Genomic DNA, 13,812 nt, shown 5'->3' with positions numbered 1-13,812 from the left:
ATAATGTATTAATATATCTATTGCAGCTCTTTGGTTTTTTCGCATAATGTTTTTTTTCGTATCTTTATTAATGTGTCAAGGTAATAAGACATAATCCAAAAACAAAGTCAAGTTTTTATTATAAAATTTATGCGAAAACTCACATTCTGTTTCTTAATGGCCACAATGAGCAGAAAATTTCTCCATTAAGTTCTAAATCATTAGTAGACTACCTGTAAAAATAAATTTTTCAATCATGCTGTGTTAAATGCATAAATAGTTAAATACATAAAAAAAATCATTATTAATGTGTCAAGGTAATAGGACATAATCCAAAAACAACGTCAAGTTTTTATTATCAAATTTATGCGAAAACTCACATTATGTTTCTTAATGGCCACCATGAGCAGAAAATTTCTCCATTAAGTTCTAAATCATCAGTAGACTACCTGTAAGGATGGATTTTTCAATCATGCTGTGTTAAATGGGTTTAAAGTTACATAATTTACATAAATCATTGCTGATCGACCTACCAGGAACTTAAAAAACACCCCATTCTGTGGACGTTTAGATAAAATTTCGAAAAAAGGAAAATCTAGCGTCTAGATAACATGATATAAACAATTTAGTAAATAGCGTAGAGTTTTGATTTAATCTAATATGAAACGTAATCGTACATTACATGTACAACGTACATTAATTTAGGAATGTTAGACTATTGGGTCTATTCTTCTAGGACAGGGGTCTCCAAACTAAGGCCCGTGGGCGCATGCGCCCTTCGAGAGCCACCAGTGCCGCCGGCGACGTTAATGCTGTTGTTACCATTTTAAAAATTTGTCAAATTAAAAACAGACTAATCAAATCAAATATTAATTGCTGTAATAGTCAATTACATCAAATGCTAAAAATTATGAAAAAACATCTCGAGCGCAACATCTATGTAAATTACCCATAAGATAATGCGTAAGTGGCCCCACGCTATCGTAGTTTCAACCAATGCGGCCCGCGGACTGAAAAGTTTGAAGACCCTTGTTCTAGAAGATGGAGGAATGCAGAACATCTGTAGGCTCATATTCAAATAGGATGATGGAAAATAATGTTATGCGCTTTTATTCAACAGTTACAATAGTTAAAATGATGTTCATATTTGTTTGTTTCATGTAGAGATTTTTAGAGGCTTTTTGAAGGATAAAGTTGAACGTTGAAGTTTTGTTTTCCTAATTTCATTGTGAAAAAAAAGAGAGATGTAAAAAATAATCGAGATTATTATAAAACTTATTGCTATTTTTTATTTTTTATACTTATCTTTCAGTCACAACGACAATCTACCTAACAGACGGTGGGGATCAATGAGACAGTAAGTATACCTCAATCTTTGTGGATAATTTGTTCGGAAATTTGTCGAGTTACATCTGAACATGAAAAAAGCATTACTTTTCAGTGTTCCACATTGGTTCATGTAACAACTACCGAAGACTCCATCGATGAAAAAACATGTCCTAATTCCTGGTAAACTCTATGCAATGAATGTAACATTTTTCTGTTCGTATCTTTGAGCATTGTGGCTGTTAGTGCATTTAATTGAAAAAAAATCGATGCGTGTAATGCGAGAAAGTGGAGATGGAGAATGCTGTAGCGTTTTTGTTACAAGAATTGTCACACAGCAGTGTGAATGTGTCATAGATGAAAAGAAAGTATTATGATAGAAAGTATGGTTGTATGAAAAAGGCGGAAAAGTTATTACTATGTAATCCAGGAACGTGTTATTTGTTCAGTTTCAAACATATCCCGAGTACATTACAATATTATTATACGTATTGTACTTTTACATATATTTTTTAATTTCCATTCTTCAATTATAGCGTATTACCCACCAATCCACCGTGGTAGAATTTCCCATGTATTTGTTCGACTATTGGTGGTGATTTTACAGCTGGTTATCATACATAACTATATACATACATAACGTTGAGATTTGTACATTAATTAGATGAATGTATTCAGCACGCGAGCGACACGTTTCTATCTACCTGTTTTCCTTTCCCGACAAATGCTGTTTCGCTTATACAACGGAAAGTTTGTTTTTTGTCGCTGACTTGGGGATGTTTAATTTTTTATGGATCCCTTAGGAATGTTATGTCTATGTTCCTTGAAAAATCTTCCATTGTCCCTAGCTGATTGCGTTTGAACAGCTATTTTGATTGTGCATAGGCCAAATAGCTATGATTCTTGTCAATAATTACACAAATGCATGTGATGAAATCGAAGCATTACAATTAATGTTTTCGAAACACTCAGTTTGCGGTACCGAATGCTGACATTATTTGTTGTGGAATAAACAAAATCATGGTTGGCTATCTTTGGTGACATAAAATCGCCACGCGTAAAACTTGTAAAATAGGAACGAAAAAAATATTTGAAGAAAATCAACAAAACATAAATCCATTTGCCTGCCTGCTGCACACGCATGTAATGTTGAAACGTATCACATAGACAGCCACACCGCGGAGGCTTTACTGCGATATCCAATAAAGCGCTATTCCACGTCTATGTTGTCACAGGCAAGCAAAAATAACATAACGTACTAGTGTTAGTTGGAGCCGTTAGCGAGCCCCATCGGCGGTTGTGCTGTGGTGTCATGCATTTGCCTGCCAGCCTACCGTTCAGCACAATCAAACAAAAGTTGTCAGTTGTAGTCGTACTGTTGAATCGCTGGCAAGGTAGAGACAAAGCGGTAAACGAAATCCAAACTGCACGAGCAGTAGTACCGCAAATCATATTTGCGTGCACACCTTACATTGTGGACCCAGCCGATCGAGGTGGAGGGATCGGTCGAAAACATTTTTGCTCTCGTGACGAACAGCTTTCCCTGTGCGCGTTCGATGATATCATCCGGAGTGCAAAAGCCCACAGTGAATGTGAATTTGTTCTGTTAGTCTCGATTTAGTCGCGAAGGAGATTTTGGAATTGCGACACTGTTGAACCATTCTGAATATAAGCAAAAGTGTAACATTGAACCGGCTTGAAGATAATGTTTCAACCCTCGTACAATCAACTGAAACTAAGTGCTTCCAGGTGACGAAGCAAGATTTAAGTTGCTTCTGAAATGTGCAGTCCTGTGCAACTAGACTGCGAGTTGTATTTTGAACGTCAATTTGTGCACGAGCACTGCCATTCGTGCGGTGTGGCGCTTGGGGAGTTTTAGTGTATAGTGTCACATGTTTGCTACGTAGTGTGCGTGTTGTAATGCAAGTGTTTGTTAATCAGCTGATAACAAAAAGATTGCTGCCGTGCGTACGAGAGTGAAAATCTTGTATCCATGTGTAGATCGTCATCAATGAATTAGCTATCACCAAATATGAGCATACTCTATTAGTTATTGTGATTTAAATCGATAAATGAAGAAGTGTGATTCTGAATCGGTAACGTGAATTTGCTAGTATTTTGCTACCTTTGCGCGACATAACAGTTAATTGAAATTCTCGTTCCCGTAACCGTCCCGCGTTACGCTACCAGTCGTCCCGCAAACACCATGGATAACCTCTATAAATTGATGGTGTATAACAATGCTAGAAAGTTTGTATTAACCCACGCCCCCGTGGTTTGACCGCGTGCGGTGTTGTTGAATTCTATCTGGACGTTACGCATCCATAGGTTTACTTTGTTGTTGGGTGATACATGTAGGCTTGTGGACGTGCACTAAGGGATTAGGAGAGCGGGTTGTGTAAAAGTCGGTTATGCATATGTTATTGTTTCGTCTCATTTATGTTGCCAGCACAATCGGGTCTCTAGGTAGCTCTATCCCTATCTAATCTGCTTAGTTGGGCTTTTAGTTGGAAGGCTTGGTGCTGCTTAGTACGGTGTTAGTATGGTTCGGCATAATAGTGATTTTGATGTACGTGTAGCGACGATGGATACTGAGATGCTTTAGGAATACCTTGAAGCAGCATAAAAAAGCCAACAGCGAATTCACCCGGCAATTTGTTTGTATGTTTTGTTTCGATGTTGAATAAAAAGGGCATCTTTTGAATCGTTGGTTAATAGGTTTAGTACATAGTACATTTAATCTCCCAGATTTACGGTACCTAATATACGTGGACTCGCAAATTTGAAATATTCGATTCCACATATTAATTTACTGGACCTAGTTGAAGCTAAAAAGAAAAGAAAAAACCGATCATTCATCATTCTTTGCAACAATTCGCAGAACGTGCAAGTAGGGCAGCCTTTTTAATATATTTTAAACAACAGGTCTCGACAACGCGTAAGTTCGAGATATGAAGAATATCCACTGTTCGTGTTATAGTGTATGGACTGCCCTTTTTTTAACTACAAGAATATATCAATTATAAGCAGGTGTGCAAATCAATTGAACCTGTGGATCAACACAGATTTTGCATTGGTACGAATGCCAGGAAACTGCATCAGTTGATGAACTAGGTTCTACAATGTGTAGTAAAACACAATAATATTGTTTTAAAATCAGTGTTCGATGTTAAATTCCTTTTGTAATGTAACATTTGTTTATTGCTTCTTAGGTATATGGCGCATATCATACATTTTTATGAAATGAAAACAGGCGAGAGTCCGCATCTAATCGTAACTGATGTCGGTATTATTGAAAACATTGATGAATAAAATCGAAATTCTATTTTATAATTGATCCATGAATATTTCCGCACTATGATTTTATACAATTTTTTATTCGGAAACTCCAGATCGTACAATTGCGTCATATCATTAGACACGTTAAATCATACATTGTTATCAGCTTCAGGTTTATATTAATTATTTTATAGCCTCTCTGTTGCTTTCATGGGCGGTTTTCGAAGGGTATCAGCAGATGAAATATGAACGATATCAACAATCTGAATGCTTTGCATTCCATAAGTTCTATAAATTTGATAAGCTTGATATCATTTAGGAAAAAAATAAAAAAACAGAACAGATTTTTAACGCTTTAACGAGAGAACTAACTGGATCAAGCAAATTGCAATAAGATCTACTAATGGTTAGTTATTTGTTTACTAAAACATACCTCTTTATACTATTTTCATTTCAGCAGTTCTGGCAAACGACAGCTGGGATCCAATGCCTTAGCAAAGTAAGTTTTAAGATGAAAGTATGAATGTAGTTGTTATAATTATACATATGTCTGTTATGTGTTATGTTACGTGCAATGTTATGTGCAACGGAGAAAAGTATGTTCCGATGGAATGTTTTTCTAAATTTCTAACTTTCTCACTGTCCCAAATTGGCTTGAACTGTAATGATTCTTATAAAGAGCTAGCTATACGGAGCTCATCATGTCTGAATAAGACTACCCTTTCGACCTTGCTAGGAGAATGTATTAACGTATGATTCATCCTTTTTTTAACAAAGGCTTCATTTTAGTTTTTTCATAATTTGATGTTGTAGACAGTCTTCAACAAAGAGCTATTTGTCCAATCAAAACAATAAGAGTTGTTGAAATGTAGCCAAAAGAACGTATGTGAGTGGTAAACAGGTACCGTATAATTCGCTACTCGCTACTTAAAATTGCTGACACTTTTTAAACCTCATTTAATGGTGGCCATTGTTTAAGAAAAGTTCAAATGTTGCCATTAGGCTGAACTACCATTTTTTAAATCTAAGCTGTCTCACAATTTTAATTTGGATTAGAACCGGTTTATTTATTCCATTGCCCAATTTGTTGCTAACATAATGAAACATCCACTTTAATTCTATTGGACATATATTAGCGGAAACATAATTTACTGAAGTTGAAAAATGATCGATGATCGACCAAAAGTGTAGTGTAGAGCTTTTTGCACCTTAGAATTGCTATAATGATAATTAAATGAAAGAAAAAGCTCACTCACCGTGTGCTTTATAGCTAGCTTAATGCTTTGAGTGCGCATGTAGCTTTATAGCGTATGGTGGTATAATGTTGACTCACATTTATTGCAACTCTAGTCATCTTTATAGATCGTCGAGCTTTAACTCGTCCGGTAGGAGTTCTAACTGTGATACGGCCGAAGACATGTACAGCGATGTCAGTTTGGAGGACGTGCAAGACATAAACCATAAGGTATGTATGATTTTTTAAATTAGTTAACTTATATTATTGATGTAGTAATTATGTTTATTACGTACTGGAAGCCATGCTTTAAACTATTGGCATAATGATTGAACAATAAAAAAGATATGAATGAAGAAAATGTTCCATATAGCCTTTTCTTGGTTCGAATGAATTATTTTTGTAAATATATTACACTTAAAATACTAAAAATGATGAATCATACTGAACTGAGGGATAATACATAATTTATCGGAAGATGACTGTACCATACCAATTTGAATATAAAACAGTGAGAAGATGATTTTTTAAAATAATTAATGTATTGTTACCAGTATATAAAGAATGATCAATGACATGTATGATTTATATATAACATACATAGATTTTAGTGCAAATATACCACAGAAAAATTGATTGATTTCAGTAATTAATTATGCTTACGTTATATCAATTTGAAATTGAGATACTGAGATATTATCGGTATGATCGGTAGTGAACCGCAAAATACAAAACAAGAAATTAAAGATTAGTGCATGAAAGAACAAGTGGGACATTGGACGACATAACGCTGACGTTTTCTTTTGCTTGCCTGTGTGCATAATTGTTCACAATGTAACGGATGAATTAAATGAAACAGAAAATTTATTTCTTCGTCGTTTCTTGTTGTTCTCCAGTAGCGAGCATTTGTAGATTAAATCATTCAAGGAGAAAATAGTTTAAATAAGATGTAATACTTATCATTCTCTATTTGATGTGAATAACATCCAAAATAATAATCCCAAAGTGCAAACCCTGATCATAGCACTATCATTGAAGCGATGAGATCCCAGAATAAGACTCAACAAAATATAGATCAGAAGTATCCGAAATATTAATATTTCAAATATGCCTGTCTGATTGATAATACATCGTCCTTGGGTTTATGTGATTCAATTGATGTTTATTAAACGTTATATATTATGTGGAAATCGTAATGTTAAGCATATCCGTGATAATCTTATAGGTATGCTATTTTGTATTTCTATTTGTTTGTACAATTGTATTTTCTAAGCATTCATGATCACTCTTCTTGGTCATTGTGCATACGTAAATTAATGTGGAGCAAATGCGATAAAAATTATACTTAATAATATTGTTCTTAGTTTTTATTTATAAAATCCGGGTAGGCACAGTGGTGTATTTTTTAGCGTCGTCCTTCAAACGTTAGGACTAATCCAAAACCCCATTCGGTTCAATTCCCCGGTCTGACCAATCCCGATAGACTGTCCAGCTACGGGTAAAGAAAGTAAAAAAAAAAGCCAGAAATGGCAGGCATAGACCTTTTAAATAGAATACAAAATAGGAAAAATGTAAAACAATGGATTATTTTGAAAGCTAAACCGAATTCAGTCGTTTTTTTTCGTCGGTCGTGTATTTTTATCATTCGTTGCTCTAACATAAGAGGTGAAAAATGAAATATCGTTTGTGAGTGATATTGTGACACTTGAAAAAGGTATTGGAAGAAAAAGAAACAATGAATGGAAAATTGACCCTGTTTTCTTAAACATGGGCTGTAACCAGGCAGCATTTGTACAGCGGTTGCTAACAATGGTCTATTAAGATTTAGCAGATGTAGTTGGGTGAGAAAATAGCTCAATTCAGGGAATGACTGTCAATACGCATGCGAGTTCCGATGAAATCTAGTTTTTCACTGAATATACATGATATTCGACGGGAAGGAAATGGTGCAAATACGCCTTTGATGGAAGATTAAGATGACGATAGTTCTCCGATGTTTTGCTCCGTTTGTTTTGAATCTTAATCTTAATGTGCGATACAGATGCAAATTGGTACTATAACTTAATATCATGCCACACATTAAACTGCAAATAAAGAAGAATTCAACGCATCTTCCGCTGAGGTCAATGTCAAATGAATGGTTAGAAAATACTTTCCCGTACAAATGTATGATTTGTGGTGTTTGGCCCTTCCCTTTTATTACCAACACACATTTCTGGGAATGTTAAAGTGGTGATATCATTCTGCCTCCAAGAAGTTGCAGCAGTATGCGTTTAAGTGCGAAAAGTGATCTATTTTTAGTGCAGTCTGCTTACGTAAGCATGGTATTGCCGGGAGATGATTTGTTCGCTGGTTTGCTCAAGGTCTTGAATAGCTATTTAAGAAATATGTTTTGCATTTGACATAAAATGGGATAGTGATTCTCATGGTTGCAAAATTCACCCTGCAGGTTAGAGATGTTTCAGTGAACAAAGTGTAACATCCAGAGATATAATCTAGACGTAGTGGTTTAAATTTAGACTATTGCTCTCGAATTTAAGCACCAGCTGAGTTGCTCAGTTGGTGAGTTGATCGTTCTCGATGGCATTGGCAATTGACGGTCAATGCAAAAATGAAGTAAATATTTAGGTTAAGTTGAACTTAGCATGGTTGGATTGAACAAAAAGGTTTGATTTGTAGTGTAACGCGTGAATGTATAGGCGGACAATAAGGAAAAGCGTCATCGTAGAATGAAAATGAGATAAATTGAGATGAATGAAAGACATTAAAATTAGCAGGTCTCGTTGATGCTGTTGTCTAGAAGAGAAACATATTTCAGTTTGTGCTAATGGGAGGAGATTTGGCCTAAATGGTATATTTATGCGCCAAACAAAAAGCTCACATTCGTATTACCTGCCCTGTGTTAGGCATTATGGGAAGAAATTTTGCGTTGAGAAATTTCCAAGACAAACGGTCGATTTCGTCGCTGATCGTCGCTATTCGTGGACGAGGAATGACATTTTAAAGTTGTTCAAATTAAATCGCTCGGTTTTGAGAGTCGAGCTTTTCATCCTTCTAGGTGGTCTTTTGCGGGTGGAAGTAAAATTAATTCGTTTCAACGCCTAATTCCACGATGAGCTATGAACAATCTTGTCACGGTAATTGCAAACATTTGATATCATTTTCGCAAGTTGATTCCGGTTAGATAGTTTGTTAAATGTAGGTAACCTTTTCAAAGAGGCAAGTAAAATGACGATAGTAAATTGTAAAGAAGATGCTGGTTGTGTTAGATAATTCATAGCTCTTTCGTAGAACATTTGGAACATCTGGCGGTCATTGAGTGTACTTCTTTTGCATTTTTTGACCATTTGGGGTCCGTTATGTATGAATAAAGAAAAGCGACAGCAACGAATAAACAGATTAGTTAAAAGCTACTGTTTAGCCGAACAGTAAACCAACAATAGTTAATTTCAGTTTAAAAGCAAAGAATTCCTGTTTTCTGATAGAAGACATTTCAACTTATTTGATTGTATATTAAAGAAAATTGTCAATAGTACATGAAACATTACACCAACAAAATATTCTTTCAGTCTTTTTCTTGGTATTATCAATGTTAGAACGACTCAACAACAATTTGTGGTTTGGAGGATAAACTGTGAGTCATTTCACAATTTTTTGACTCGTGATTTTAATCAAGAATAAAAACAAAATTTTGCGAAACGATGCAAAAAAGTAAAGAGAGCACCATGTGTTTTTCACAACCTACATGGTGCAAGCGAAAAGACAAAAGATTTGTTTGTATTCGGCCGTTCAACTCTTGAACATGATTTAAAAATAATTAGGAAAATAATTCCAATACTAGAAACAATAATTTCAAGTGAAATAATACTTGTACTCCGAGAGAATTTAGTTCATATGTTACGATGTTGTGATATGAGATACAAAATGTTTCATTTTTTTGTACATGGGTTGTAATAAAACACAACAATAAACTTACATTCGTACGTTACATTCGTACTCTATAAAAAAAGATTGCTAAAGCAAGTTGTCCATTGGTGTTGCGCCTCCTGCTAATCCTCAAGGGGCAATTCAACATCAAATTTGAATAGCAGGTCTCCTACAGCTTGGGAATAAACGTATATGAATGCTGTTGAGTAAAGTAATGTCAGCGGTTGAGAATGTATTGTGCTGTTTTGAAGACGTATGTGTCATTGCAGCTGTTTTTCTGGTTGGATGTGAAGCTGTTTAACTGGTGCTTGGAAGATGATTACCCACGCGTAGAATGAAAATGGTGTCTCGTAGTTGTTGTCGCTCGGACGACATGACCTGCGTCATGACACAATTGTCTTAAATGTTGAGCAATATGCTGGTGCACACGCCGTTCGGCGAATGATATGAATCGGTGATGAGATCATCCAACGAAATGGTGCTATTAATTTACTTGTACTTGCGGAATAAAAACGTAACTTGTTCTAAATTGATAATACTTTGTAGTGATCTTTGACATTTATGCTGTGGAAAATTGAAATTGTCATCAATTAGTTTTTAGGCAAATTGCCTAATGAATAGCATATGATTTTCAACAGTTGTTGGCCGCGCATAAATATGATCTGTAACATGGGTTGTGATTTAGAAGAACACTTCCACTCTTAGTTAAATCGTTCTTCATTCTAACATGTTGGAACCTTTGGACGACATTGCAAACGTATTCCGAATTAAATTTTCTTGTTTATTTCAATATAATTTGATTCGGAACCGTTTTAAAATCTGTTCACATAACGAACGTTCCAAACTTACTATGAAATCCCGTCTAGATTCCAACAGCTACAAACTATGGTGGTGTTGGATGCTTAGTACGCCTCTATAGGACCGCAAATTCGACAAACTTCCCAATAGAGACAACAAACTGGTCAATCATACATAACATAAATTAGCGTTAAATTGAATGTTCCAACGCAGCTTTATCCTTTAGCTTAATTATTTATTTTTCAAAAGGCGTAGTTTGCTCGTAAAAATGTAAACTACTAACCTACGCGCCATATTTCGATCATGGTAGTTGCATATCTCTGCATCTGTGCATCAAACATGCAGACTACTATGCCTGTGATGGTTTTCTGCTGTGTGAAGTGCTTTGTCAACGAACCGAAAGTAGCTAAATTTAGCCGAACTACCAAACACCGTCGATAGTGTTGTTGAAATCGCTTAAATATTGTTCACGTTAAGAGGTGAACAGCTGATGCATCGCGATGTGTTTGATTTGTCGTAAAAGATTACCATCACCTTGTGTTTCGTTGTTTTCACAGAGAGCGAAGATAGAACTCTCGAGCAGTTGAGGATGAATAACAAGAAACTTGTTGGAGTGATATGTAAATTTTGAATTAGTATGGTTGAATAAGAAATTAATTGCGAGAAGTGACAAATTGAAGGTCATATTTGGGGTTTATTTGGGGGTTTGGGGTTTTTTGGGGTCAAATTGTGGACTATTGAAAAAGTGTAAATTTATATCAGGAATCACGATATCTTTTTCATTCCTAAATTTCATTGATTAAAAGGCTTGTGCTGTTCAATGTCTTAAGTTTTGTTTTCATCAGCATTTGAGATATTTGAGAGAGAATTTCCCCAAATATGCGCTCAATTTTTGTTTTTCAAAAGGTCGATGCTGGTGGGAGAGTTTTATATGCGTAGCGCGCTTGCTTTTGACTAGCCTGTGTGAATCATGAAACCAAGGTAGGTAGGGAAAGAGAAAATCTCGGAGCGGTAGAGCGAAAAAGAGAGCTCGAAGAGCGCGCAGAGAACCGCGAAATGGGTAGCTCTCGATCGCGGTCTCCATTGTTTTGATCGCAGCCAAACGCGTCAGTTGCTCGCGAAACGTCCGCACCGTGCATTGGTCGTTGGTGCGTTGATTTCGTTTAGGAGTTAATGTACTTTGCAACTGTTTTTCCTCATTTATCTGTGCTCCGTACCTTCGAAACCTTGTTTGCAAACCAAAAATCAACTATCTTGGCCGAGAGATCCGTTATCGCGCATTGGGGTGCGTATGAATGCACTTGGGGTTTTATGTGTGTGTTTCTGGTTTGGTGTGTGAACGTACGTATCAACACGAGTGGGGCATTAGTTCAGAAAAAAATCTTTCGTGATCATCGACGGCAAGCATATTCGCGTTTCATTCGTGTGCGGCTGCGTTCGTGCATTATTTACCACAATTATTTCGGTATGGCGTTGGGTTGTGTTATTAAAACATTTTTACGGATCTTTTTCACTACCTAGCTACTCGCGATCTTCATGAGCTTTCGCACACACACCGTCCGTTACCGTTTGCAAGTGAGAAAAAGGATGATGTATTCGGTTTCGAAGCCTTAATTATGGCACTTTTCTTTTTCGCCACCATTCCACAATCGCACCCCAAAACCACCACCCCGAGCAGAGCGATTGTCTTTTTGATGTGTGCGCGTGTTTTACAATGAATAGTGTGATTTACTTTCCTTTCGAAATACTTTCTTCGACGTTAGTGGTGATTTTTCGTTATTGTTTTTTTTTTGTTCGTGTGTGAGCTCCATTTGATGATCATTTTAGCGTTTTTAGTGTGTTTGTGTGTACAATGTGAGAGTGTGTGGGGCTATGGGAAAGATAAGAAAGTGATAACATATATGCCACGGCGGCATAAAATAAAATGTGTTTTTATATGGTTACAAAAGCGTTGAAATAGCAGCTGATAGTGTTGTGAACGGTGAGACATCACCTTTTTGGTATATGTATACTCGAGCGCTCTGAAACGAGGGCGCAAGGGGGTTCGAAGAGGCGTAGAGTCTCCTTAACGTCCTCTGGCGTCCTCTAACACGTAGTTTATTGGTGATAGGAGAATTTGTGCGGTGACCGGATCGACTCGCACGGGCTCCGAACATAGGTTTACCGTAAGCTCGCTACAATAGTGATAAGGTCGCACGATGACACACTTACCTTCTGAAGTTTGGATCTCCCGTGGCAAGTTAAGAGGGGTTTTGAAATCATGAAACTGGTTCCGGTTCACGCTTTGCCTTGAGTTGTGCATCACGATTGAAGAGCGAACAATACAGCTGTAACAGTGTCTGTTGTTTGACTGATTCTGTGAGAGACGCGGAAATGGACATAGCATGGAAAAGCGTCCCTCGAGCGAAACACGATCAGGATGAGCTGAATTATTATTCGTCTTTAGAAGAAAAATAACTGCCTAAAAAGAAACGTCGATCCATTTGGTGTTGAGAATGTCATGAACCTTCGCGTCGGTTATATGTATGGTAGATTAAAGAGCAATTCGACGAGGAATTTTTCTTTGAGTGTCAAGAGCAAAACATTGCTCGATGTTGGACCCAACGTAAAGTATGGGAATGAATAATAGAAATGTGCTGGGAACTTAAAGGTCGACATACGTACCTTGGAGAGTGGAAAATTGAAAATCGTAAAAGCCATGGGAAAACGCTGACGCTCCAGATATTGACAGAAGTGCATTTGGGTTGCATTATTGCCTCTGAGGACGCTTTCTACCAATCGGGTTGGTTATTCGTCGAGAAAACCTGTAAAGTAGTCTAGTACCCGCGAGCAAGGGTTGGAATTGGAATCTTCCTACATAAACAATTGCCGAACGAAAGGGAGTACCAGTATTGTGGTGATGTTGTCGTCCCTAATTGGTGCTGGTAATGGTTATTTTACTGGTTTCTCAATTCTCATACTCCAGTTGAAACATGTGGCCTTGCCCGAGTTGTTCACCCTACAATGTAACGCTACTAGTGGTGGCCCTCGTTAGAAAACAGTTGTGGCTAGTTTTATCAAGCGTAATGGCACGAATACTGTTGGACTGATTGCGTGTAAGAACGTACTTCTGTTGATTCTTTGAATTGTTATATTTTTGTTGCCTCCGTCCAGAAGTATGCAGTGGTGAAGGTTTGCCTCATTTGTATCCATGGGTGCTTGAAGAAACGGGAACTTTACGGTTATGGAAGCAACAGATCCACCACCAATCATGTGGTCGTTTCCCATAT

The 13,812-nt window shown here is 36.8% G+C and overlaps 1 pseudogene; it reads left to right on the top strand.

Annotated features, from left to right (window-relative positions):
• LOC128718217 (uncharacterized) overlaps window positions 1-13,577 on the top strand; it is a 71,160-nt pseudogene extending 57,583 nt beyond the window's left edge.
• The last annotated feature ends 235 nt before the right edge of the window (window positions 13,578-13,812 follow it).

This window comes from Anopheles marshallii, chromosome 2 (assembly GCF_943734725.1).
Source record: "Anopheles marshallii chromosome 2, idAnoMarsDA_429_01, whole genome shotgun sequence".
In the NCBI taxonomy this organism is placed as follows: Eukaryota; Metazoa; Arthropoda; class Insecta; order Diptera; family Culicidae; genus Anopheles; species Anopheles marshallii.
This window is presented reverse-complemented; position numbering and strand designations above follow the sequence as displayed.